The sequence below is a fragment of the Octopus bimaculoides genome, chromosome 4 (genome assembly GCF_046866305.1).
Source record: "Octopus bimaculoides isolate indiv1 chromosome 4, ASM4686630v1, whole genome shotgun sequence".
In the NCBI taxonomy this organism is placed as follows: Eukaryota; Metazoa; Mollusca; class Cephalopoda; order Octopoda; family Octopodidae; genus Octopus; species Octopus bimaculoides.
In genome coordinates, this window is record NC_142931.1 from 121,932,764 (window position 1) to 121,960,621 (window position 27,858).

Here is a 27,858-nt window from a genome sequence, read left to right on the forward strand (position 1 = left end):
CATGGTAAATCAAATCAATATACGATGTTTATTTACCTAATACTCCGTCGTGTAGTTAAGAGTAGGTTTGTTTGTTTATATTCTATGGTTTGGAAAATAAAATTTTATAGAGCCATAAAATATTTTACGAGTTTCTAACATAATTTGTTGAATATGTGTCAGAATACTCGAACTAGTTACGGTGTTTAAAATTGAAGTATAGCCCACATATGAAATACTTTTCTTGTAAAGCCTACAAATTTTTTCACCATGTCTCTGTCTGTCTATCTGTCTGCTTGTGTCTCTGTTGTGTATGTCTATCTGCCTTCTTTGCTTCATCTCTCTCTTGCCCTCTCCATTTTATTCTCACAAACTAATACAGACATTCTATTCTGTCTTTTTTCGGTTCTCTTTTGAAATCCGATCACGACGTTCACTCCCCACCGCTGATCAGCCTTATCTCGGATCCATAAAATGTTGAATTGTTTGAGTCGTCAGGACAAAATATTTCGCAATATTTGCTCATGAAACCGACGCTCTCAGTTCAAACCTCACTAAGGACGATTTCGCCTTTCATTCGATAGGGGCCGATAAAATATCCGCTTTAATAGAATCGTTAGTCGGGTGAGAATCCGTGTGATGTTTATTCAGGCTTCCTGTGTTCTAGGCCTTAGGTGGAAGTCTTAATTAATCACCCGGCTTAACACCATCAACCGGTTCGTGAATGCCTTTAGCAGAGTTCATTCGATTGCCAACATTGGAGCTAAGTCTTATAGTTTGGGGCGAACTTTCTCATTTTCTACGACCAATCACAGAAACGCTGAAAAATAAATCATGGTGGCTGCCATTCTCTCCTTCACTAAAGCACCATTATCCATACATGCAAGTGAAGCATATATGTGTAATGATGGTGACGGTAGTAATAGTAGCAACTATGATTGCATTGCTCCTGGCTCTTCTGTTTTCTTATTGTCCTCTCCATCTTCAACAAGCTATTTCCTAAACAGTTTCTACCAAACTGTACGATCCGCAGCAAAATCATTTAGGTATTAGAGCTGGAGCTTGGATTTCCACATAATGATATTCTTCTGATCCTTAAATTGTTTATCGACCCATTAGACATGTATCGCCCAGTGTAGCTGGCTGTATCACATTCTGTGGGATAGCCGGCATAAACGCATGCTTATAACGTACCCAAGATATTGCAGTTGACACTAGTTTCAAAGACGGAGCAGTGGTCAAGGACTCCACAACCTCTACCTCCATTCCTGTATTCAATTATTTATGCTCATGAAGGCGCCGAGCTGACAGAATTGTTTGTGCGCCGGACAAACTGCTTAGTGGTATTTCCTCTGGTTTTACGTTCTGAGTTCAAATGTCACCGAGGTCGACTTTGCCCTTCATCCTTTCGGTATCTATAGAATTAATAACAGTTGAGCTCTGAAGTCAATGTATTCAACTTCTTGGTCCTCTCAAATTTGCTGGCCTTGTGTCAAAAGTTATTTATGACCGCCATTTCAACTGTTGCCAAGTTTAATTATAATTAATACCAGATGATATTTTCACATTGTTTGTCAAAGTTAGAAAGTTGTCTTGGGTAATGATTTTGTGTTATGTAATGATTTTCGTATGCCCTAATAATCCATATCAGTTCTTATTCTGATCAAGTGATGTGAAATGTATTAATATAATTTTAATTTGATATCATATTTCATTTAATCTGGATCGTAGATATCGTAAGCACCAAGAAATTAAATGTTTGTAGAATTATGTTGAGGACTCATTAAGTTTGAGATATATTTCTTACGATGTATCTAACTCCAATGAATACATACATATGTAATATTTACGTAATTAATATCCAAATTAAGCGTGATCAAAACAAAGTAATAACTAAGCAATGAAAGCAACAAACAAGAGTACAAAGTCAATGTTACAGCCTTGTGGAGGGAAGGAAAGATAAAATCGATATTTCGGGTGGCTGTCCTTTGTTTAAGATAGAAGCCATCGACAGGATTTAAATTTAGGACGTGAAGAAGCGGGAAAATACTGCACATGTTTCCGACGGACATTTCGCATAGTTCTCTTTTGTTAAGATTGAAAGAAAGAAAATAGAAAACAAAAGAAACGAAAAAAGAAATGAAAAGAAAAATGTTTGGTTAGAGATTCGACATATTATAATAGCAGATAGAGGAGTAAAGATATTTTCCAGAGAAAAGAGTCGTAAATAAAATGAAGTATGCGTAAATTATATTTTTTATAAATATATGGTGAATGGGAAATCTATTGTGTGACCAAGGTTGTGTGCGAACATATGCATACGATGTGACAATGTATATGTGTGATATGAGAAAAACGCAACACTGATGATATAGGTGTGTGGTAGGCGATCAAGCGTGTGCGAATGTTTGGGTAAAAGTGAGTTAGTGAAGTGTGTGTGAGTGTAAACGGAAGCTATAAAATATATAATCACATAAGCAATGGCATGTAGATAGGTTTGGTTCACAGAGTTAATGTAGCAAGCCTATGGTTGATTCATCTGGTTTTGTTGTGTTGAACATCCAATGAATATTACTATGAACAAAAAGGTTGATGTTTAATGCAATAATTGGTACTTTCGGAGATACCGGAGAAACGGCCTGTGACATGGAAAGTTGACCTAGCATCATGTGGGATTTTAATGTATTGAATGAAGTAACAGGTGGTGCGGCAAAAGAGAGAGAGAGAGAGAGAGAGAGAGAGAGAGAGAGAGAGAGCGAGAGAGAGAGAGAGCGAGAGAGAGAGAGAGAAGGAGAGAGAGAGAGAGAGAAGGAGAGAGAGAAGGAGAGAGAGAAGGAGAGAGAGAGAAGGAGAGAGAGAGAGAAGGAGAGAGAGAAGGAGAGAGAGAAGGAGAGAGAGAGAGAGAAGGAGATAGAGAAGGAGAGAGAGAGAGAGAGAAGGAGATAGAAGGAGAGAGAGAGAGAGAGAAGGAGAGAGAGAGAGAAGGAGAGAGAGAGAGAAGGAGAGAGAGAGAAGGAGAGATAGAGAGAAGGAGAGAGAGAGAAGGAGAGAAAGAAGGAGAGAGAGAGAAGGAGAGAAAGAGAGAGAGAGAGAGAGAGAGAGAAGGGGAGAGAGAAGGAGAGAGAGAGAGAGAGAAGGAGAGAGAGAAGGAGAGAGAGAAGGAGAGAGAGAAGGAGAGAGAGAGAGAGAGGGAGAGAGAAGGAGAGAGAAGGAGAGAGAAGGAGAGAGAGAAGGAGAGAGAGAGAGAGAGAGAAGGAGAGAGAGAGAGAGAAGGAGAGAGAGAGAGAGAGAAGGAGAGAGAGAGAGAAGGAGAGAGAGAGAGAAGGAGAGAAAGAGAGAGAGAGAGAGAGAGAGAGAGAGAGGTGGGGGGATGCTCCAGGTTGGGTGTGAAGAATTGTGGACCAGAAGGTAGCTCAGACTAAGTTGGCATCTGAAAGAAGAGAGGTTAAAAACTGGTGTAAGATTTTGTAAGGTTGGTGTGGAAGAGGCAGAAATGTAGTACAATGTTGTCCTGACATTGTCGTAAAGCTCAGTGAGATCAATAGCTAGGGTAGAACAATGAGCAGTGTCAAGGGCTGATTCGGAGTAACTGCGCTGCTGAAAGAAGTGTATTATTCGATGTGATTGGAACATGTAGTCAGTTTCCAGGCTTCCGTGAAAAACCTGTCTGGTCATGAGAAATATTATTTTGAGTGGAAACAGGGAAGGGTTGGCGAAAACAAGGGCATCCGGCTGTAGAAAATCCCGCCTCAACAAATTCCGTCCAACCCATGCAAATTTGGAAAAGTAACTTTAAACGACGATGACGACGACGATGATGAAGATGGTGATGATGATGATGTAAGCTTTGAGATTTATAGGTTAACATACTGAGTTCATTTTGTTTCATCATTTAGATATCTAGGAAAATATGAGATGTAGTATCACATTTACCAATTATTGTTACTTTGTCTTACTTGCAAATACTGTGTGGAAATTACTTTCAATAATACTTCTAATTCTTGATCGTTAAACTAATTTCTTTTCACAAGATTGTCTAGCTATTTTATCTTTTTATTTCTTTATATTTAGAATATTTATTGTCTAGCTATTTTATCTTTTTATTTCTTTATATTTAGAATATTTTTTAAAAATACTTGAACAAAACTTTCATTGATCTACGAGTAAAGATGTTTTGGAAACTTTTGTCTTTATCAAGTATATGTACAAGTATTCTTTTAAAACATCTCCCTCTATGGACCATTGTTATAACGTGTATTATTGCGACTGTATAACGTGTCATAGTCAAATATAATATTTATAAATTCTTTTGATTTTCCGATTCTTTTGATTTTCCGATTCTTTTGATTTTCCGATATCCATTCGCGCGGCTAAATCTCTTCAGTGGAGCATATATGTCCGTACAGCCTCATCCGATGAAAATATGTTAACGGCAACACAGGAAGATACTTACAAGCAATTTTTCCATCGATTGTTTTTAATCAGTTGAAAATACAAATTTAGTTCAAACGTTCTGCTTCAAAGCAATAACTCCAAAGCAAAGCTTATTCCTCTCTTTTATTGTTGATATGTATTGTCCGCACATTTGTTTGTAAGTTCTGTTGCTATAACAACTCATATTATTCAGATTATTACGTCACAATTTTTCTTTCTTTCTTACTTTTTTTATTACAATTCAGATTGTTTTATTCAGAATCGTTAAAGATTACAAGTTATAGACAGAATAGTTAAAGGTTACATAAAATTTCAATTGTTTCATTATATGTGAAAGAAAAAAAAGTAGCACGTAATATCTAAAAAAGCTTGTCAGTCCGCCTCATGGTCCCAGCAGGCAAACTGGAAAAGGTATCGCCCCGAAGGATGGCGTGGGAGACGCGATGGAACAGCCACTCTGACTCACTGGGCTCGCATTTACAGATAGCCAAATCTTCCCCGTTAGTGGTGAGCAGGTATATAGTTTGGGGGCCGAGAACGCCGGAGGTCTCCACTGCCACAGGCACAGCTACAAACCTATCAGAAAGCGGCGGATACTTTGACAGTTTGCTCTTCTGAGCCTAAGGAGTATGGAGTAGCTGTAGATTGCATGAAGAACAATTTACAAGTAAAAAGCAAGGTATCATTTTTATTCACTCAAGTGAATTTAAAATAAGTTTTCTATCCACGTAAATGTCTTTCGTAACTAAATTAAAGCATAAACACAAGGAATTTCATTTCAATTGTTATTAAGCTTGATCGGTACACGCGAAAATTCATCATTCGCATTATTGAGAAATGCTGTTTGAAAATTTAGTCCAAAGTCTCATCTAATGATTTTATAAACTGGTTGTCTAACTCACATATTTCATTATTTTTGTCATGTGCTGGTGGTGTTTAATATAATTTTCTCCGGACGTTTAGTTTTCATTGTATTAAATGATAGATTTTGTATCAAGGCGCTTCAGATATGTAAAAGTTCACAGAATGTTGAAAGACGTTAATGGAACATTGTAGATATATCTATTTCCTAAAAAAACACACATGTATATACATGTACCTGATTGAGCATTGTAAGGTAGAAAAGTGTGCTCCAGGGAGTACATAGATACATACATACATACATACGTACACATACACACACATGCATGCTGCAAGCATACATACATACATACATACATACATACATACATACATGCATACATACATACATAGCTTGGCAGAATAAATGTTGCTATATGGCTGTGAAAAGAGGGAAAGCAGTAAACCAGATTAGTAACATCTCTATCAATGACTTAGCTGTTTCCCCTATATCTGATGAGAAATGTTACAGGTATCTGATAAAAACATATCTTAGAATGTCACCTGTGACAAAACACGTGTCACTAAAGAATATTACAGCCGAATAAAGAAAATTTGGACCTCGGAACTCTCTGCATTCAATAAAAAAGAAAAAAACATTGAGCCACAATGTGTGCGCAGTGCTAGTACTCATACCAACATTTGGGCTGTTTGATTGGACGATTGATGAGATCCGAGCCATTGATGTGAGAACCCAGAAGACACTAACAGGCACACATAATTTCCACATCAACGAAAACAAGGTGGCATCGATCCAAACCGCTCTTCATGACTGGAAACAAACCACCTGAATGCTTACATTCCTTACCCAATATTGTATATCTCTTATTTTATGGATAATTTGAGAAAAAAGGCAAAGAAAGCGCAAGATAGCGTATAAATGCGGAAGCCTGATACAAATATGAAATAATTACAATTAAGTTTCTTTCAGGAGGATGAAAACTGAAGTCGATCTCAGTAGTATTAGATCTCACTGCTGTTTCTCTCTCTTGTGCTTGCGTTAAGTGAAGCACGGAGTCTGGTCGGGCGGTAGAATGTAAGAGGACGAGTGCCTCATATTGAAAGGGCTTGTGGCCCATAAAAAGAAAAGTGGAAGAGGCAAGTGCCTCATTTCAAAGACAGTTGAAATTGAAACTGTAAAGTAAGAGGTTTATAGCCTCAAATTGTAAATTTATGTGTAAATTTATAAAAGAACATTGATTTAGAGAAGCAGAGTTCGGTGGGCGGCTCCTGTCTTCTCCCATTAATACCATATTAATCACCATTCATCTCATCTCATTAATGTCTTTGTCCAGCCCGTAGCTACTCTCTGTGTACTACTTTTATGGCAAATTAAAATGAAATAAAGTAGATGCAGTATGACCGAATGGTTAATATACGCTTCACAACTACGAGATCGCAGGTTCGATCCCACTGTATAGCATCTTGGCCAAATATAATTTTCTATCGACTCGGGTCGAACCATAAATTATGAGCGAAATTGAGTAGGGGAAAAAGTTTATAGAAGCCCATCGGGTGGACTGTACTGGTAATTCAAAAGTTACAGCCTTGAACGAGTTTCACTGATTCTACCAGAGAATTGTGTTAAGGGTACACTTATCGGTGGAATGCATAGGGCCTTACACGCTAATACTAGAGCAGGAAATTCAGTTGACCGTCCAATTCAATCGTCTTCACCAAATGACGAAGATTCACCACTACTACTACAACCATCACTGCAATACCAGCACCACGAGTGGAATATTGCTGTTGTGGTTCGTAACTGACAAGAGATATTATTATTTCAATATTTGAAGTGAGAGCCATAAATTAGGTTTTCAAAACTTATTACCAGTTTGCCGACATTCGTTATAATCATATAAAATGCGAAAATTTCTTGTTCTAAAACAATGAATATTTTATAGCAAATGAGTCTACGATGATATATAATTTTTTAAAAATTAACATGGGAAGAAAAATAATGTTTTTCACACTTCATTTATTTAAATTCAATTATATATGAATAATTGAAAAATTATTTATTTTCTTTACAAGATGGTGTCTAAACAGTCACTAATATTGACGAAGTATTTTAGCAGAGTTATCTTTTGTATTCGATTATATAATTAAATAAATAAGTTATTTAAGATTTGTTTCAATGAAGCATTGTCGTAAAGTGTAATTTTTTAGATGCAATTGTTGATAGTGAAATTTAGCAATTTACCTTACTTTCGTGGCTAAATCATTTCTGTAATTCATAAATGTTCATTTATTCATGATCGTTTATTCATGTAGAGTTGGTAATATTTTAATGATTTAATAAGGACGTTATGTGATAGTACTAACACTGATTCCTCATTAGTCATTTTCTGGAAATACATACTGCGTTTCAAACATTTTGTTTCTGAAGATTAACAAAAGAAAACTCCTTGCGCGTTTCAAATTTTAGTACAAGGCCAGCAATTTTAAGGGAGAGGTTCAGTTGATTACATAGACACCAGTGCTCATCGATCGCAAAAGGATGAAAGACAAAGTCGATTTCGACAGAATTTGAACTCAGAACGTAAAGATGGACAAAATTCTTAGCAGTAATTTGTCGGGAGTGCTAACTATTCCGCCAGCTCACCGCTTTGGAAACAAAAGTTCCCTGAATAATGTCAAGTATTTCCTTTCAACAGATTTTGTTTGTAAATGCTGTTTCTATAGCAACTCGAATTGTTTAGATTGTTACGTCATAATGATGAAGAAACGTTACAAAATTTAATAGGAAATCATTCATAAACGTAAGAATAATTACTCAAACCAAATCGGAACTTAAGTTTGTAAAGAACCGTAAGTTTTACGTCTAGACTTAAATGAAATTACTACACACACACACTTTATTATGTACGCCAATGATTTTAAAATAAGCTTTCTAAATATCTTTGCCATCCATGTAGCCTAATGTTTATAAAAATTTGCTTTAACAACCAAAATTATCTGTTAAAGTGCAGCTGAGTATAGTCGTGCAGTTCACAGCGCATAAAAAGATAACAAATTTGATTATTATTGTCAAAGTGTGAAGGCGCGTGACTTAGCGGTTACGGTATTAGGCTCATGGTCGTGAGTTCGATTCCTGGCGGCGCGTTGTGTCCTTGAGCAAGACATTTTATTCATGTCACTCCAGTCCACTCGGCTGGCAAAAATCAGTTGTACCTATAACTCAAAGGGCCAGTTTTTTCATGTACTAACTGTATCACGCTGAATCTCCCTGAGAACTACGTTAAGCGTACACGTGTTTTTAGAGTGATCAGCCACTTGCACGTTAATTTAACAAGCAGGTTGCTTCGTGGATTGGTGACCGACGGAGTGCCGCTTATTGTCAAAGTATTTATCAGAATATTCCGAGGATTTTAAATCTTCATAAGGATTCCGAGCTATTTGGCTAAGTTTCTGGTGGTTCCAACATTGTATGTTTTCTAATTGTACTATTTACTTTTACTACTTAGTTTGAATCAGACCGATGCATAAATTTGATTTTACTAAAGATTGATTTCATCATTTTGTATTTTAGTTTTAAAATCGCGTGAAGAAGAGTTTCATGATCACGTGTTGCTATTTCCTTTTGAGTATGTTATTTGCCGTAGCAAAGTGGCGGTATGACATCGTCGAGGGAACACACCTGATGGAAAAATAAAACACGTCTAGAGGCAGAGATCAAACGTCGAAGACGCAAAGAGCGACTCACACTTTCTCGTCTCCCCCAACTCTCCCCTGCGATAAATTCCCCCCCCCTGGTCCTCCTATACCGCCTTTGGCCTGAACAGCTACTTCAGGCACCCTTCGCACCCATTAAGATGAAGAGGCTCAATCACTGGCTATAGATCTCTTACTTGGATACGAGTTAACACTGACGACGACGATATGATAGTAATTCCTTGGCTTATGTTGCCATGTCTCTGCTAGGACAGTAGAATCAAAGTTTTAGTTGTTTTTCTTCATGTTCTTAGAACAATGCCACGTATTGTAGTAGCGTGGGGTATGTGAATTGAATCGATTTTCTGATACTTAAGTTTTCTTATGATTGGAGTAAAAAGGATCAGGATCAATAATCCGTGTATAGATTATTGAAAAAGTCATCATGTACTGTCAACGCAATGCAGAAGGTTAAACACTTTAACATTTATTATATCAGAACGCAAAGTCGAAACAAACGGTATTTGAACTAAAAACGCAGAGAAACAAAACTAAATACAGAAAGAGTATAATAGCTTCATCATTCACCTTTATGTGGAAGCGCAATGGCCCAGTGGTTAGGGAAGCGGACTCGCAGTCGGAGGATCACAGTTTCGATTATGTGTGTTTATTGAGCGAAACATCTAACGAGGCTCCGGCAAGGGGTGGTGGCGACCCCTGCCCTGTTGTACTCTTTCGCCCCAACTTTCTCTCACTCTTTCTTCCTGTTTCTTGAGTAACGCTGCGACGGACTGGCGTCCCGTCCAGCTGGTAGGGGGGGGGGGATACATACGCCATAGAAACCGGGAAACCGGGCCCATGAGCCTGGCTAGGCTTTGAAAGGGCGACGTTTATCGTTATTTCACCTTTATAGTGACATAATAAACTTGTAGCAGTTATATTGCAAAAGTTAAAAAGAGGCATCGTGTGACATAGTTAAAGAAATATCAATTTGAGAATTGACATGGAGATTGTATTGAAGCGAGTTAGAGTCAGTTTTGATAGAGAATCTCTTGTCAGTGCTGGTAGAAGTCTGTCAAAATATTGCGTAAGGAGGAGTAAGATAAATCATGCTAAGATCACGGGAAGTAAATTACCAGTGTGTGTGTGTATGTGTGTAGGAAAGCTAAAGTCTCTGACTTTCATGATAGCAGAAGTAAACTTGTTTGCAACTGGTAGAAAGAAAAAAAGAAAAAAGAAAAAAATCAGAAAAGTTAACTTTGCAGAAGAAAGAGAATAATTTTAATAGGTTCTGGAATGTATAGCTGTTCTAAAGTCAAACTAGGTCAATGATAATGAAAGTGAATGGCTTTATCTACACTGAACTTTTGTCTCACATAGTTTGGAGGCGAATTTAACAGGTTGAACTGATACGCTCTAAGTGCAAATTACAAGAACAATGGAAGCAAGCCTGAATACCGAGGGTTCGATTCTTGGTTATAAATCCAGTATGTATCCTTACAACTTCAATCAAAGGACTTTGCTTCTAGAATTGGCAGACAAAAAGAAAATTCAAAACAAAAAAAAAAAGGAAGAAAATAAAATATTATGAAATGTATATACTTTTCTTCAGAATAAATAGTTTGAAAATCAATAAAATTTTTGTAAAATTGAGTTTATGTTCCTGGCCGGTTCAAACAATTCAGTGAGGGTAAATTATTTTATTATTGAAAATATACAGGGTGGTCCGAAAGTCTTGTTACCCCGACCAAAAAGTAATGAGAACAGTAGAAGAACAAGTAATGCAGTAATCTGTTACCCAACTCAAACCACCACCTGGACGTTTGGCACCTTTGGAATAATAATTTTTGCATGATTTTGGGCCTATCATCCAGTCTGCGGAAAACTGGAGAAATCGCGTTCAGTACTCATTTTATTGGTCGGTGAAGGTTGAAAGGCCAACGTCGATATCAAAAGGATTTGAACTCAGAACTTAGATGGATATGGATGCAATAAACTCGGATAATATTGATTATATGCCTTTTTTTTGCCTCTTCTTTTTCCCCAGCACACAGTACATTGACCAAGAGATTTTTGTTCCAGAATCACAGAAAACTTCTTGTCACTACTTTTAATACCACTTCCTAATATCTCATACCGTCTCATTGCATTCGGTATATAAATGGTGAAATTATCAAATGGAAGCTAATCAAAAATATCTGAAAAGAAATAAGAAACAAAGTATTAATACTCTCTTTAAGTAATTTAACGTTTACAAAGAAGCACTATCTTGGACCTACAAGTCTAATTATAATTATTTGAACAACATTTCTAAACTTAATTTAATTAGTCGCAAAGTTTAATCTTGGCTATTCAATCACATTTAACTTCTCTATCTTTCTACCTTTCTCTTTTTTCCGTTGAAATAAAGTATGAAATGAGACGTAGAAATCGAATAATAGAGAATGAAATGCCAGAACTGAAGCCAAAGTGAAAGGAAAATCATACTGAGTTAACGAATATAAAAATGTTAAATGAACAGTATTGGAATGATTGCATTATAAAGAAATCCTTTTGAAAATTTTAGTCTGACAAACTATTGTTGGTTCTTTTGAAAGGGGAAAAAATACTAAAAATTTAAAAATATTTGTAGTTTATGCTTGCTATTACAGAGTAAATTATAAAATCTAAATATACGATTATAATTATAGCGTCATTATTATGGTGAATTTTCAGAATCACTACAGCATTGGGCAAAAATGCTTTCCGGTATTTGTTTCGGATTTTTAGTTTCTGAGTTCAAATACTACCGAGTTCAACTTTGCCTTTCATTCTTTCCGGGGTCGATAAAATAAAATATCGGTCAAATACTTGGGTCAATATAATCACCTGTTCTCTCTATAAACGTGAGGCCTCCTACCTGTGTTAGAAATTATCCGCGCGGTGATTTGGCAGAATCAATAGTTGGTCATCCACTAGAAAAGTTTCAGTACACTACTGACGCATCATGGATGTTCTTTGTCATATCTGTTATAAAATTTGAATCCCAAGGTGTTCATGTGTGTCCCACTCAAATTGGGACACTGGAAGGTGGTGCCGGCATATGTAAATGGCATCACCTCATATCATCGCACAATATCCTATCAAAGTGGTTGGTACCGTATTGAAGAGGTGTAAGGTGTTTACAAGAATATGCATCAAATAGAACATGTCAATGAACTTGCAACCCAGCATCTGAAGATGCACATCTATACCGGATGTTTATAGCTTGTCCGATGATCATCTTATGGTTAGAGGTTAAGCTTCAGGTCAGAATTTCATGTAGATAGGCACATAGACGACATCATGTGCAGGGTGCTAGCTTCACCCAGAAATAGGTTGTGAGGTCATGAAATAGGCCATGAAAGGTCGGACCGTGATATAAACTCACTCACCGAGTTTATTACATATTGCATCCTGGTCGCTGTACCTTGCTCCATATTTTATATAATCTGATTGGAGTGTCTGTCATTTCGCTTCATGTAAAAGGGACGTATTCCACATGTAAGGAATTCAGTCTGCTACCAGCAACATCAACGCAGAGGGTTCGGTATGTAGTGATTTATAATTCACAGCCATGCATTTTTACTGAGGTATCTACAGATATTCCTGGACAGTCAACAACTGTGGTAACCATATGTGATGCACGGTTGCCCTCAGTTCGACTTTTTGATATTGTTCTACATCAATACTGGGTGCCTGGTGTCTAGGATACTCGCTATTCTGTAGCAGACATACAATGGAGCCGGTGGTAAATCCACCCTCGCATTCCAGAGAGCAGTCCTGGGCAAGAGCTGAGCTGTAATACCCCAAGGAAAACTGGAAATCAATATAAATCAGTCGATCGGTCAATTCCAGAGAGTTCCCAGCCAGGAAATAATGGAAAGCTACTAGATATCCATGGAGGTCTCACAACACTACCAAAGACCGTGTACAGTGATGTCATTTCAAATGAATACTTTTACTGCCTTTTCAAAACTGGCCTCGTGTCTAAGGGAAACAAATGCTATCATTTTAGTTGTTGGTGCTATAATTTGTATTAATGGGCAATTGTAAGGCCAAAACTAAATCTCTCCAGAAATGATGGTTCGTTGTATCTAGTTCATTACATTACAGTCGTCTTTTATTCCTCTGTTGTCATAAATTTGTTTTAAAAATGATGAAACAAGAAGATACTGGATTGAGCCAATAAACTGCATTTCTCTTTTATAATAACTGCCTTGTTAACAACTACAACATAAATAATAATAATAATAATAATAATAATAATAATAATAATAATAATAACAATAACAATAATAATAATAATAATAATGATAATAATAATAATAATAATAATAATAATAATAATAATAATAATAATAATAATAATAATATGAACTTCTAACTTGCCTCTTGAGAACTCTGAGAGTTCTAATAATAATAATAATCCTTTCTGCTGTAGGTAAAAGGCCTGAAATTTGGGGAGGGGATAGTCGGTTTCATCAACCGCAGTTTTTTCACTGGTACTTAATTAATCGACCCCGAAAGGATGAAAGGCAAAGTCGACCTCAGCAGAATTTGAACTCAGATCGTGAATAAGTATTATCATGTACATTGTTTTGTCTTGGTATAAAAGATGGATTACAACAAAAATTATGTTCAATACCACAGATTTGTTTGTCAGTTGTTTGACCTTAACCAGTTGAGCATGTCCCTTGGTGGCTGACGATGTGTGCATCTCTGATCATGAGCAAAAGTAGTGGGGGAGCATCATAGCCATGTGTTGATAAGAATTCTTTGAGGCTTGAATAATTCACCTCTGGAAACATGGGCGTTTCGTTCAGTATCTTTAAACAACCCTTATTCAGGGACCTTTTTAGCGGGAAGGGCTACTCAAGCTGAAGAAAATTCAAACTGGGCCCTACCTGCAAGGTCATGCGCTGTTTCTCTTGATATGAGATCACCATGTCGTGCACATTTGGTTGTGATGCATGTGTCTGGTGTACCCTTATCAGACGGATAATCATGATGGGTATACCGGACTTCGTATATTTTGCTCCAGTATCACTTTGATGGTATGCACTGCTCTCTTACTGAATACTACTACTACTACTACTACTACTACTACTACTACTACTACTGCTGCTGCTGCTGCTGCTGCTGCTACTGCTATTGCTGCTGCTGCTGCTGCTGCTGCTACTACTACTACTACTACTACTACTAATAATAATAATAATAATAATAATAATCTGCAAAAAAAAATCCGCAAGCTACTGACTTGTAATAAGATGCACCATCCAAAGGCAGACATGGATCGTCTTTACCTTCCCAGAGCTCAGGGAGGTCGAGGCTTGATCCATCTTGAACTTATGTGCAAAACCACCACAATCGGACTGGCCAAATACATTGAAACAACCAACGATTGTATGTTGAAACTTGTTGAAAAATATGAAAGACCGAAAAAACTTCACTCTATTCTGAAAGAGAGCAAAAAATTCGCAACTGATCTCTTAGATACCTACCAGATTGATCAGGTTGAAGGAAATTCGCCAACTGCTGCTGCAAAGAAAAGAAAATTAATTGCAAAGACAAAAGCTCATGAAACATTAGCTAGCAGATGGGAACAGAAACCTCTGCATGGCAAGTATGTGACCCGTAGCAAACAAGCTGATGTCGACCAGTAACACACGCATCAATGGTTACGAAACTGAGGGCTAAAAGCAGAGAGTGAAGGTTTCATATTAGCTGCTCAAGACCAAAGCTTATTAACCCGGAACTACCAAGCTAATGTGATATAAAATGGAGCTGACCCAAAATGCCACCAAATATCTAGTCCTGGCGGGATTCTAGGAATGCGTACACGAGCTTAACGTTTCCCCATGTGGGAGGGGTACGTAATGACTTTTGAAAGGGGGTCATTGAAAGTTTCATTAGCGAGGACTTAAACAGCACCGAAATGGTGCCGTATTGTTTGCTCCTCACTATGTATTCGATGTCATTTCTGATGCACCCCAGCACCGCCTCAATATCTACTTGGGCTGTTAACGCCGCTCTTTTCGTGTCTGCTGAGATGTATCTGAAAAGCACCGTTCTTCTCTCCTCTGCTTCAATTGCCTCTGTCAGGACAGTCAGATTGGCCCAGGTTTTCTCTTGTTTTATTAGAGTCCATGCTTGTGTTAGCATCTGCTCCCTATTTGTAAGGTCCACGGCAAAGCGTTGCTTGTTCTTCGCTGCCGTTGCTGCGAACGTGATTTTGTTATTGGTATTGTTCTCGTTGTTTTTGTTGCTGTTATTGTCGCTGCTGCTGCTGCTGCCGTTGCTTTTGTTGTTGTTGTCGTTGTTCTTATTGATGTTGTTGGTATTGGTTTTGTTGTTACTGTTGTCACTTTTGCTCTCGTTGTTGTTGCTATTGCTACTGCCGCTAAAGTTCCTATCTTTTTCGTGGCTGTTGTTGTTACTACTGCTACTACTACTACTACTACTACTACTACTACTACTGCTGCTGCTGCTGCTGCGGCGGCGGCGGCTGCTGCTGTCACTGTTGCAGCTGTTGCTGTTGTCGCTGCTTCTTGTCGACGCCTAGAGTCTCCGCATGAACGTCATCGCATTTGTTCACCACTAATCCTCTGTAGAATGCCATGGTGGGACATCCACCGACCACAATATCCGACTGGCAGAGGGAACATCACCACCACCACCATCACCACCATCACCATCACCACCACCACCACCATCACCACCACCACCAACAACAGCAATAATGGTTTCAAATTTTGGCGCAAGGCCAGTAATTTCGGGGGAGGAGGTAAGTCGATTACATTGATCCCAGTGCTCAATTGCTACTTTATTTTATCGATCTCTAAAGGATGAAGGGCAAAGTCAGCCTCGACAGAATTTGAACTCAGAGGTAAAGACGGACGAAATGCCGCTAGGTTGCTATCGCTTATATTGCTTTAATAATAGCAATAATCATATATTTCATTCAGGTTTTGTGCGTAATAATTTAGAAGAACACTAACTGAAAAACGTTCTCTTAAACAAGAACTCCACAACAACCACTGTTATAAAATAGTAAAAAAAAAAATAAGAAAAAAGAAAAAGGCGAGATTTGACCTGTTCAATTGTATAACTATCCCTTGCCTGAATATAATGTGATTCTGATAAAACGGAATGGAATAAATAATAATAATCGACGTCTAACGAATCAGGTCGGCAGCTGTAAGACGTGACAATTTCACTTTGATAGTATATTCCTAGATGTCTAGATTGGGTGGAAATGTCAGCTTTGAGATTATTTCTCTACTCAGCTTATACTCCTATTCTCTTTTTTTTTTTTTACCCAACAATGATTTGGTCCCTTCTAGAGTGAAAGTGGAATTGGTTCAAGGCTATACTGCTGGCATTATCAGCTCATATAGAATATGGGTTTCGAATGAATCATCTATAGTTTTTTCTTCAAAAGTACCAGAGGCAAAAAATAAAAAAAAATAAAAAATGTCGAAACTGACATTAGTGTATATGTTGTGCTATTAATGTTATTAATAACAAAATCATGAGGGAAAGCGCGAAGTACCAGAGTTTTAAGTTGAAATATATACTGTACACAAACAAACACACACGCACACACACACAGCCACTTATTGAATGGTCAGTTGTGTGTTTGTGTGTGTGTATTATTATTCATTTGCTGAAAGTTCAAGAGAATTACTCTTTTTTTTTTATTCAATCTGAATATGTTTTAATTTCAGAAATGGAGCTAATTTCCTCTCTGTATTAAATCAATGGTAAACAAATTATGATTCCATTGTGTTTATCTATCTATCTATCTATCTATCTATCTATCTATCTATCTGTCTGTCTGTCTATCTATTTGTATGTGTGTGTACGTGTATTTATGTATGCGTATGTGTATGTATGTGTATGTATGCATGCACGTGTGTGCATATGTATATCCTTGTATATGTACAGGAGCAACGGACGTTATTCTATTTGACAAAAATTTGAATGATCATGTGATGTTGCTAATATACACTCAATCAATTAATCTATTTCTCCTAGAATTTGCTTTCAGTTCGATGCAATTTGCAGTCTTTAGTTCAATAAATAGAACGTTAACTTTGAACTTTGCTCTGAACTATACTCACATACATATATACACGCACACGAACATGTCCAATTACGATCAATTTTGTGGAGTACGTATGTCTCTTATTAAAGAGTATTTATGTCCCTAACATAGGCGCAGGCATGACTGTGTGGTAAGAAGCTTGCTTCCGGACTACGTGGTTCCGGGTTCATTTCCACTGCGTGACGCCTTGGACAAGTGTCTTCTCCTATAGCCTCAGGCCGACCAAAGCCTTGTGAGTGGATTTGGTAGACGGAAACTGAAAGACGCCCGTCGTATATATATATATATATATATATATATATATATGTATGTGTGTGTGTGTGTGTGTGTGTGTGTCTGTGTTTGCATACCCGTCTCCACTTGACAACCGGGGTTGGTGTGTTTACGTCCCGTAATCTAGCAGTTCGGCTAAAGGACCGAAAAAATAAGTACCAAGTTTAAAATATAAGTACTGAGGTCGATTCATTCGATTCAAAATTCAAAGAGGTTCCTCGGCATGGCCACAGTCTAATGATTGGAACAAGTAAAAAATAGAAGATAACAAATTAATTTCATATCGAGCAATTTGAGCTAGTTTTTGGTTGTAAGACATTGTTATCCAGTTGGGTACAAAAACCTCTGTTGCTTTTTGACCGTACCAGGCAGTTTTATATTCAGTTGCATGTGACTACATGTAGCAGAGGGGTCCTCACTTCATACACCGTCTTATGAGATTTAAAATTCTCGAAACAAGGTTGTATAACAGAACACATGCTACAAGCTGAGATAAATTATAATTCTTGGGCGCAATACCCTCACGTTTTTTAATAGTAACGTCATCTCTTGTTTCTTGTTCTGTACCTCTCTCATCCTTACAATGGTTCCCTCACATTTTTCTCTCTCCCTCTTTCTTTCTTTCTTTCTTTCTTTCTTTCTTTCTTTCTTTCTTTCTTTCTTTCTTGCTTGCTTTATTCTTTCACGTAGGTTTTGGCCACCCATTCTCTAATTTCCATCACGTTACCCAAATCGTTGGCCACAAATAATTATTCCCTTCTTCGGATCACACCCACTATTTCTGAAAGGTTGCCTGATGTTTACACAAAAGTGAGTTTATTCTTTATAACAACACTAGATAAATACACCGTTAAAGCAGACCTAATATTCCAATCAAATCGACATTACCAATAAATTTCAAAACATATCTGCATGTGTGTGTATGTGTGCGTGTATATATGTATAAATATACATATACACATACATATAAATACATACATACATACACACACACATTACACGCATATTTATATGCGTGCGTGTGTATGACTATATGTGTATACACACACACACACATATGTATGGTTAAGGCTAAAATAGAATAAAATTTCTACGAATAATCAGAAGCATTTCATGTGTGAAGGATGCAAAAAAAACTTGATGAAGAAGGCGAAAAAATAATATCTAGTTCGGATTATTGAGATATTAAATATCTCGTAATTAAATCTAATTAGCACACTAAAGTATTAGCTTGGTAATACATATTTAAAATATATATACGCAGTTATAGTATCGAGTCTAGCAGAAGCATGAACACGCTAGAACACACTACACTACTACCATAAGCAGTAAACATAATACAAACCGAAGAAGGTAAAAAGAGAGAAAATAGAAAGCTTCTGGTAGTACGGAAAGTTATAGAAGACCCATCTTCAGAAGAAAAACAGTCTGAGAAAAGTCCAGTTATGTATGCTTGCCAGACTTTTTCTTTTGAAGAGGGGTCTTTGCGCCTGAAATATAAAGGTTTTATAAAACTTTACGCATTGTGAGAAGCTTTCTCTTTTTTCTCTTTTTTACCTTCTTCGATATTACAATGCTTCAAGCGAACTACAAGGCTCTTATAAAACAAAATCATTTTATTACGAATTAATGAAATTCTTCTCCTCTCTGTAACTGCAACAATCCCAACGTCTTTTCAATCAAAAATGTTGCGTGGTTGTGAGTTAAGAAGCTTGCCTCCCAACCACATAGTTCAGGGTTCAGTCTCACTGCTTGGTACTTTGGGCAAATGTCTTCTACTATAGCCTTAGGCTGACCAAAGTCTTGTGAATGGATTTGGGAGACGGAAACTGAAAGAAGCCCGTCGTATATACACTATGTGTGTCTGTATGAGAGAAAAGGAGGAAGAAAAGAAGAGGAGGGACATAATTGTAAACTGAGCTCCGTTTGTATAAGATTCGTAAGAAATGATCTTTTACCTCTTATCTATTTCAGTAGTTAAAGTGAATCGACTCCAGTATTTTTTACACTCTGGTACTTATTCTGTGGGTCTCTTTTGCCAAACCGTTAAGTTACGGGGATGTAAGCACACTAGCACCTAACGTCAAGCGGTGGTGAGGGACAAACACAAGCACAAAGACACACACATACATACGCATACACACACACACAAACACACAAACATTGTTAAATTTGGAAAGAGAACTCAAACTGATAAAACCTACAAAGCAAACTCATCGATTGCTGTTTGTCTATATTTCTTTTCTCTTTCCTTTCCCAAAACAGTTGATGTTTGTTTATGCCTCCCAGATTCTTCTCCCTCACAACGATCTACAGTCTTCTTAATAGGTATGCACATTTTACTTTCAAATGCTTAGTTTTGGGTTTAAAACTCATTTATTATAGTTTTTACATTTCAATAGTAAAAAGCATGCGAGCTGATGAAGTTTTTGTTTACTTACCCACATTTTGCTGTTATCAAAACGTGTGTTTTAGTTGACTGTATTTGTTTTGAACTTATTTTATCCGTATTCCTCTACAATTATAGTGGTGGTTTGTTATTAGTGGGGATGAGTTGTTAACCCATTTGTTCTTCATATAACATGTGCGGCTGAGATCTTTGTCGTGCTTATCTTCAGCTTCTGTAACCTGTCGTAATGTCGGGTCACTTGAGTATCTAGAAAAGAGTTTTACTTCAACATATTTTTACTTTCATCTTCTTTTCCACAGGACCCATATTTGCTCCATGACTGAGATTTATCAATCATTACCTCTATTAAATTCGTTCGAATGGTTTGTACCTAAACAGCTATAATTAGTGATCTTTCTCGTTTAGTATTATTATAAATGCGGTGAACTAGCAGAACCGATGGCATGCCGGGCAAAATGTTTGGCGACATTTAGTCCGTCTTTACCTTCTGAGTTCAAATTTCACCGAGGTCGACTTTAATTTTCAACCTTTCGGAGTCGATAGAATAAGTACCAGCTGAGCACTAGAGTCGGTGTAATCGACTTACCCCTTCCTCGAAATTGCTGGCCTTGTGCCAAAATTTGCAATCATTCTTCTTCTTCTTCTTCTTCTTCTTCTTCTTCTTCTTCTTCTACTGTTTGGTGCATTACAAAATATCAGTGGAACATTCAGTGATAATTGTTACACACTACACACACACACATATACATACATGCGTGCAAGTGCGCACACGCCCTGCCCCCGCACACACACACTCACGCACATGCGAGCGCACACATACATAAACACACACACACACACACACACACACACACACACACACACACACACACACAAATACACACGCACACACACGCACACAAGATGGTATGGATCCCTTCTGAAGATGTTTCCGACATATTTTCTGTACAAAAAATCTCACTTTCACTGAATGTCTATAAATCTCTTTCTTTCTCTTTCTCTCTCTCTCTGTCTCTCTCTCCCTCTCTGTCTCTCTCTCTCCCTCTCTCTCCCTCTCTCTCCCCCTCTCTCTCTCTCCCAGTCTCTCTGTGTCTCTCTCTCCCTCTATCTTTCTTTCAGTCTATCTATTTGTCTAGCAATCTATATATATATATGTGTGAGTTAGTGTATATATATATGTTTGTGTTAATACATATGCATGTATATTATGTGTATGTATATCCATATGTGTATGTATATCCATATGTGTATATATATATATATATATATGTGCATGTATACGTGCATCTATGTCTATATGTATATATATATATGTACATCTATCTCTATATGTATGTACACACACACACACACACACACACACACACACACACACACACACTCGTATGCATTACAGTTTCTCGTATAAGCATGTATACACTTGAAATTAACTATTTAACACAACAATAAATATACGATATGTTTACACATTATTTGCGCGCAATCTATGTGTGTGTAACAGACGTCATAATTTTTCGCACGTTAGTATGTATTAGTATGGAAATAATTGTTACTTGTATACTTAAAGTCATGTCTGATATACAGTTAGCAGCTGAATATTATATTTAAAACTTAATTTATAATTTGTAAACGTGGTGAATGTTTAGTGACATTTGAAAAGAGAATAATTCAATAGTTTATCAGTTTATCAATACATATGTTGAAGCTTATTTTTCTGCTGTCTCACGTTTATATTTCATTTTAGTTTTCTCCTAATATGCACTGAGCATTTCTTCTAAAATGGCTTTTCAGTTAGGGTCAATGTAAGGGCATTAAACACCGATATCTGTTAGTTATAACAAAATAAGAAACGTGTCGCAGAACAAGAACCTATTGTAGATTTACATCAAGTAGAATGTACTGGGCTGCAAACTCCCCCTTCTCGCATTTTGCTCGAATACATGTAACCTCCCTTATATTTGGCAAAAAAAAAACAAAAAAAAATGAAAAAAGAAATAATCCCAATCCTAGACACAAATCTTATACTGTTTAAGTTTCAGTGACACAAAAGAAGAAGAAAAAAATGAATAATAATTATGATCACGCCGTATGAAAATTAAATTTATTCCAGGTTAAGTATTAAAGTAACAAATAGAATATGTACCATTAATTGATGGCTAATTTTCCATTCAGCTTTTCATTACAAGGCATCTGTATGTATTCTATTTTCTTCTTTTACCCTCCTCTCTCTTTCTCTCTCTCTCTCTCTTTCTATATATATATATATATAAAATATACAAGAATAAGGGCAGGGAATCGTCAATTAATAATAGAATTAATAATTAACAATTTTAGTTTTATATATATATATATATATGTGTGTGTGTGTGTGTGTGTGTGTGTGTGTGTGTGTGTGTGTGTGTGTATGCGTGCATTTGTGTATGTATATTGATATCCTTACGCGCACGCGCACGCACATACACACACATACACACACATACACGCGCAGACACACACATATATATCTTTAACAGTAAGCAACCTATAAATCGGAAGCTTATAATAATTTACAAAATGTGTAGAAAATAATTAAGTTCTCTCACGCATGACTATGTTGTGTTTGTGTATGTTTATCTATCTATCTATCTATCTATCTATCTATCTATATCTATCTATATGTGTATCTATGTATATATGTATGCATATACATACATATATATATATATATATATGTATGCATATACATACATATATATATATATATATATATATATATATATATATATATATATATATATATATATATATATATATATAGATAGATAGATAGATAGATAGATAGATAGATAGATAGATAGATAGATAGACATACGTACAGTTGTACGTACAATAAAATGGTATGCTTCAGTGAAATTAATAATTCCGCATATATGTTAAATGCATATACATATGTATTTATATGTATATAGAAATATAAGTCTAAGTATGATATATTTGGAAGCTGACAGTATCTAACAGTTCGTGTATTAAAATTCTTTCAAATGCTGAAGCTTAGGAACTGAATTTTCTATACGTATGTGTCTCTCTCTTCAGCATTCAAGGTAGTAGAGACGCAACGCTTTCAAATATTCCCTGTAGTTAAGGTTTTTAACCAAAGGTATTTTACTGGTGAACGTTCTTTGCAACTCTTCAATTTCTTCTGTGAGACTGGATGAGTCAGGAGACCAAAACTTTGAGCAGTAATTTAACCTGCTCAGAACTCGGGTTTTCCATAGAGGTAGCCTAACTACTGGTTCTCTTATCACGAAGGTTTCTAGAATCCATCATATGAGATGTCTGCATTTAGAGGTCAGTTTGGTGATGTGGCTAATGAAAGATGTATCATTTTACATGATTACTCCTAAATACCGTATGTCATTAGCGCTCTGAATTATTCTGGCGTCAAATATTGTGATTTGTATGTATTCCCTCTATAAAGAAGAATCTGAAATTTTTGATGTATGAAATTTGATATTGTTTTAATCCACCCATTCATAAATGAAGTTTAGCTGATTTTTGAGTGTAACAGTATCTGCTGGGGTTTGGATAGCCATTGGTAGTTTTGTATCATCGGCATAACTCGTTAGTTTGGATGATTGCGCTTGTGATAGGTTGATGATAAATAATAACAGTCCTAGAACTTTCCCTGGGGCATATTACTTCTTACAGATGACTTTGCAGAGAAAAAACGATTTCCAGCAGCAGATTGACTCATACCATGTAGGAAGTCAAGGAGCCGTTCTTTGAATGTTCCTGTAATACCAAAATCCCTTAACTTATGACAGATGATTCCATGAACAATCTTATCAAACACCTTAGCAAAAACAAAGTATATACAGTCAGTGTCCTTTCCTCTCAAGAGAATATCCAGAACAGAGTTATGGTGCTGTAATAGTTGTGAAAGGCAACTTCTTCCAGTCCAAAAACCATGTTGTATGTCACCTAGGAGGTTATTTTCCTCAAGGCATGCAATAATTCTATTTTGGACAACGACAACGTGCTTGATAATTTTAAGTAAGTGAGATGTGAGAGAAACAGGTTTGTAATTTTTGGCTTCAGCCCTGCTACCCTCTTTTGCGTATAGGTGTTACTATTGTGTCTTTCAATAGTTCTGGGAATTCGCCGGTATGCAGCGACTTTTGAAATAGTATCTTCAAGGATTTCACGAAGCTGTTTTTGCACGTTTTTAGCGGTATGGTCGGGAGACCATCTGGTCCAGACGTTGAGTTTAAATCTAGGTCATTAGCTGTAAGTATGTCATCTTCCATAATATTAATTTTTAAACGTATCTCTGCAGTTGAGTTCTAGGGATCAAAGAATCCATTTGGTTCATGCATTATTTTGATAAATTTAGATTAGAAAAATGCAATTTCATTATGTCAACTCAATGCAATTTCATTATGCTCCATTAGCGAGCCAATCTGGTTATGTTTAGCTGACTTTTGTTTAGCAAAGTGGAAAAAGAACTTAAGATATAGATTTTATATTTTACACTTCTCGTTGCTCCCTTACGAAGTTCCTTTTTCATGAGATAGTTTTTTAAGACCAGTTCGATGTTCTTTATTTTCTTCTCAATCTCGTCTGTTGAGAGAGTTTGATTTTTTAGTTGTTTTGTTGGGTTGGTTCTGTTTCACATTAGTATCCGTCTATCTCGCGGAATCAAGTGCTTGCAGAAATAGACGTGTTTATAAGGGGCATGCTTTCAGCAAACCCTGATTGACTCTTTGTACAAAACCTTCATTCTCTCGTTAACTTTGGGGTTCCCAATATACGGAGACCAGTTTGTTTCGAAGATTCCAGCTTCGATTTCTTTTCACTTGGCCCTCCTGAAATTGAAGTTCATGCAGAATAAGTCATGTTTGATATTATTTGTATGTGTTGCTTTCTTTGATATAATTGTATAATGTAGTGGTCGGAAATAGTCATGGGAATGACCTGAACATTATGAATGAAGTCTGTATTGGTGGTAAAGACTAGGTCGAGTATGTTATTTCCTCTAGTTAGACAGGTAAAGATCTGTTGCACGAGGAAGTCTTTAGTGGTATCGAGAAGAGCATTGATATCTTTCCTGTTCAGTTGTTTAATTTCACGTTGGATATAGCCTTCAGACAAGTTGAGACTAGGAAAATTAAAGTCCCCTGCTAAAAGTACATTGGCCTGTGGGCTGGGCTCATGTTGGGTTTGAATTATGAACGACAAGGTATCTTTGAATAACATACTCGACGTAGTCTTTACCACCAATACAGACTTCATTCACAGTGTAAAGGTCATTCCCATAGCTATTGATTTCAGGTCATTCCCACAGCTATTGATTTTACTATTGTATGAAAGTCTGGACCAACACTGCCACTGTAAGTGATGTTTCTACTGTGAATTTGGTGGTAGTTTGGTGTTATGCTTTTACTAGGGCATCGAGTCCCTGGAAGATGAGAAGGGACAGTTACACATCAGACATAATCTTTTGTATTAGGAATAGCAACAGATTCCGGGTTACATGTGTAGAAGTTATTAAGCATGATTTAGCATTTAGTGACATTTAGTAGTGGTGGTGGTGGTGTTGTAAGATGTGTGGTTTGGCGTTGGCTGGTATTACTTGTACGAATTGTGCGTCTTGCCTCATGTAAATGGGATAAGTTACAGTCACTGCATATGCAGTCTCTCGCGTTATGAATTGCGGCATATGTTGGGGATTTCGTGTGTTCATAATTTTATTTTACTTACAGTTGGTATATTTAGCATGGAGTTGTCAGGTATACATTCAGATTGAGGTGGACAGTAGGGGAAAGAAAGAAGCAATTTTTCACTAATTGGAGTAGTGGTAGTGGAATAGGACGACAATGATGATGATGGACCTCTTGTGTTATTCTGAGAAGAATTTGAGTGGCCTGACTCAAAGAGCTAGGGAGTGTGCTGTTTAATATACCATCTATTGTTCTAGTATTGAAAAATGACTTCCAATTCATATCCTGTTGTTGTTAGTGTTTAGATGTGGAAGGGTAGTAGCAGTAGAGCATGATGGCAATAATGATGATGGGCCAGTTTTGGTATTCCGAGGAAATGAGGCAGTGGATAGTTACACTGTGAAATACTTTTGATAGTGGAGTTTAATAATTCATCAATTGTTCCAGTATTGAAGTGCAACTTCTAATGCTGAACTTGTTGCTATTGTTTAGTTGTGGTAACGGTAGTAACAGTAGAACATGATGACAATGAGGATAATGGATCACTTGTGATATTCCGAGGAAATGAGGAAGTGGTTAGGTGGACTGTGAAGGGCTCTTGATTGTGGAATTTGATAGATCATCAATTCTGCTAGTATTGGGGGGTGGGGGTGGCCGTGGTTGTTGTCATTGTTATATTGTTGTTATATATATATAATTCCAATTTAAATGTTGAGAATGCTTTAGTTTAGTAATATACCTTTCTAGGGATTTTGTAGGGGGTTTCTTTTTATTTATCTTATATACATATATATATACACACACACACACACACACACACACACACACACACACACACACACACACACACACACACACACACACACACACACACACACACACACATATATATATATATATATATATATATATGTGTATGTGTGTATATATATGTATATATTCATACACATATATTTGGTTTTCTTGATATATATTACTACATCTTTCTAATTCTCTCTGTCTATCCCTCGTTTGCCCTCTCTCTTCTTCTTGGTAGTAAAGTCTGAAAGGATCTTTTTTAAAACGGGGGCCACATTTTTCATTAACGAAACACTTTGAAACTTGGATCACTGGTAGAATGTGTCATATAAAACATCTTTTTCTCTTAGTCTTCTTAAAAAAAAAAGAAATCCATAAATTATTCCATGTTAAAGTTGTCGTATTTCTGTAATTTCAACCAATCACTGACGTCCATTCAGCCGATATACATTAAGTGCCGACTACATAAACAAACGATTCTGAAACAATTAACCCTAACCCTAACCCTAACTCTAACCCTAACCCTAACCCTAGGGTTAGAGTTAGGGTTAGGGTTAGGGTTAGGGTTAAAGCAAATTTAAAATGAAAAAAGCAAATAAAACGAAGAATCGTTTGTTTATGTAGTCGGCACTTAATGTATATCGGCTGAATGGACGTCAGTGATTGGTTGAAATTATCGAAATAAGACAATTTTTTACATGAAATAAATTCGAATACAATAATATTTTTCTGTTCTATAACACAAAATAGATAAGTATACGAAGTTTGAAAGTCTTTCGGTACCAAAAGCACTACGTAAAACATTAATGAAAAATGTGGCCCCCGTTTTAAAAAAGATCCGTCTGAAATATTTTAACCTCTCCTGTTTATTCAGCCACTCCTTATAGGCAGCCATCTTCAACTGGAACTCTTTGATTACTTGTAAGTTTAGCAATAAGATTTCACGCTCTAACAGGACAGAAAAAAATCTCTTCCACTGGAATATTTGCTCTCTTGTTTAAAATGTTTGAACATATACAGTGACAGGAATATCTGTTCTCTTGTTTTAAATGTTTTTTACATTCAGTTGTCCACATGCCGTTGACATGTGGGGAAGGCTGATAGCGAAGTTTATTCATATCAAATGTTGATTTTATCGCTTACCTTTCTGTTGCATTTAGATAACGTCAAGATTTCTGATTGTTTTCGGTAATTTGGTGCCAAAAACACAATTCGTTAAGATGACCATTCTAATAACAGCGGGAATGTTTCAGAATAATCTTATTTGGAGTAAACAGTCAAAACATAACCCCCACTTAAACTGTCGACAAATTTTAAAAGCTGCTGTTGACAGCAATATCTTGACGTTCATCTCTTAACAGGTCATGTAATCACTCGCCTAATTTTCAAGATATATGTAGCTCACGTAAATAGGGACGTTATCTGCCGATCAATTGGTGAAAGTGTTCAAAAAATCTAGATACACCATTTTTCATATGTGATATACCACTTTTTATATTCTGTAATTTTTAATTGTAATGCTATGGAAACAGATCTGCCTGATGCAACTTCCATCTAGACAGAAACCGTACTAAGTATCACTT

The 27,858-nt window shown here is 36.6% G+C and overlaps 2 long non-coding RNA genes across 2 annotated transcripts in view; both read right to left on the minus strand.

Annotated features, from left to right (window-relative positions):
• The window catches only part of LOC128247625 (uncharacterized), a 63,438-nt gene extending 54,564 nt beyond the window's left edge, over positions 1-8,874 (minus strand). Inside the window, exon 1 of the long non-coding RNA XR_008264000.2 lies at positions 7,517-8,874. This is a non-coding gene — a long non-coding RNA (uncharacterized LOC128247625). The remainder of the gene's footprint in view (positions 1-7,516) is intronic.
• Positions 8,875-10,066: 1,192 nt separating this feature from the next.
• The window catches only part of LOC149136217 (uncharacterized), a 24,932-nt gene continuing 7,140 nt past the window's right edge, over positions 10,067-27,858 (minus strand). The window contains exons 2-3 of the long non-coding RNA XR_016241668.1: positions 14,490-14,526; positions 10,067-11,165 (exon numbers count right to left, since the gene is read on the minus strand). This is a non-coding gene — a long non-coding RNA (uncharacterized LOC149136217). The remainder of the gene's footprint in view (positions 11,166-14,489; positions 14,527-27,858) is intronic.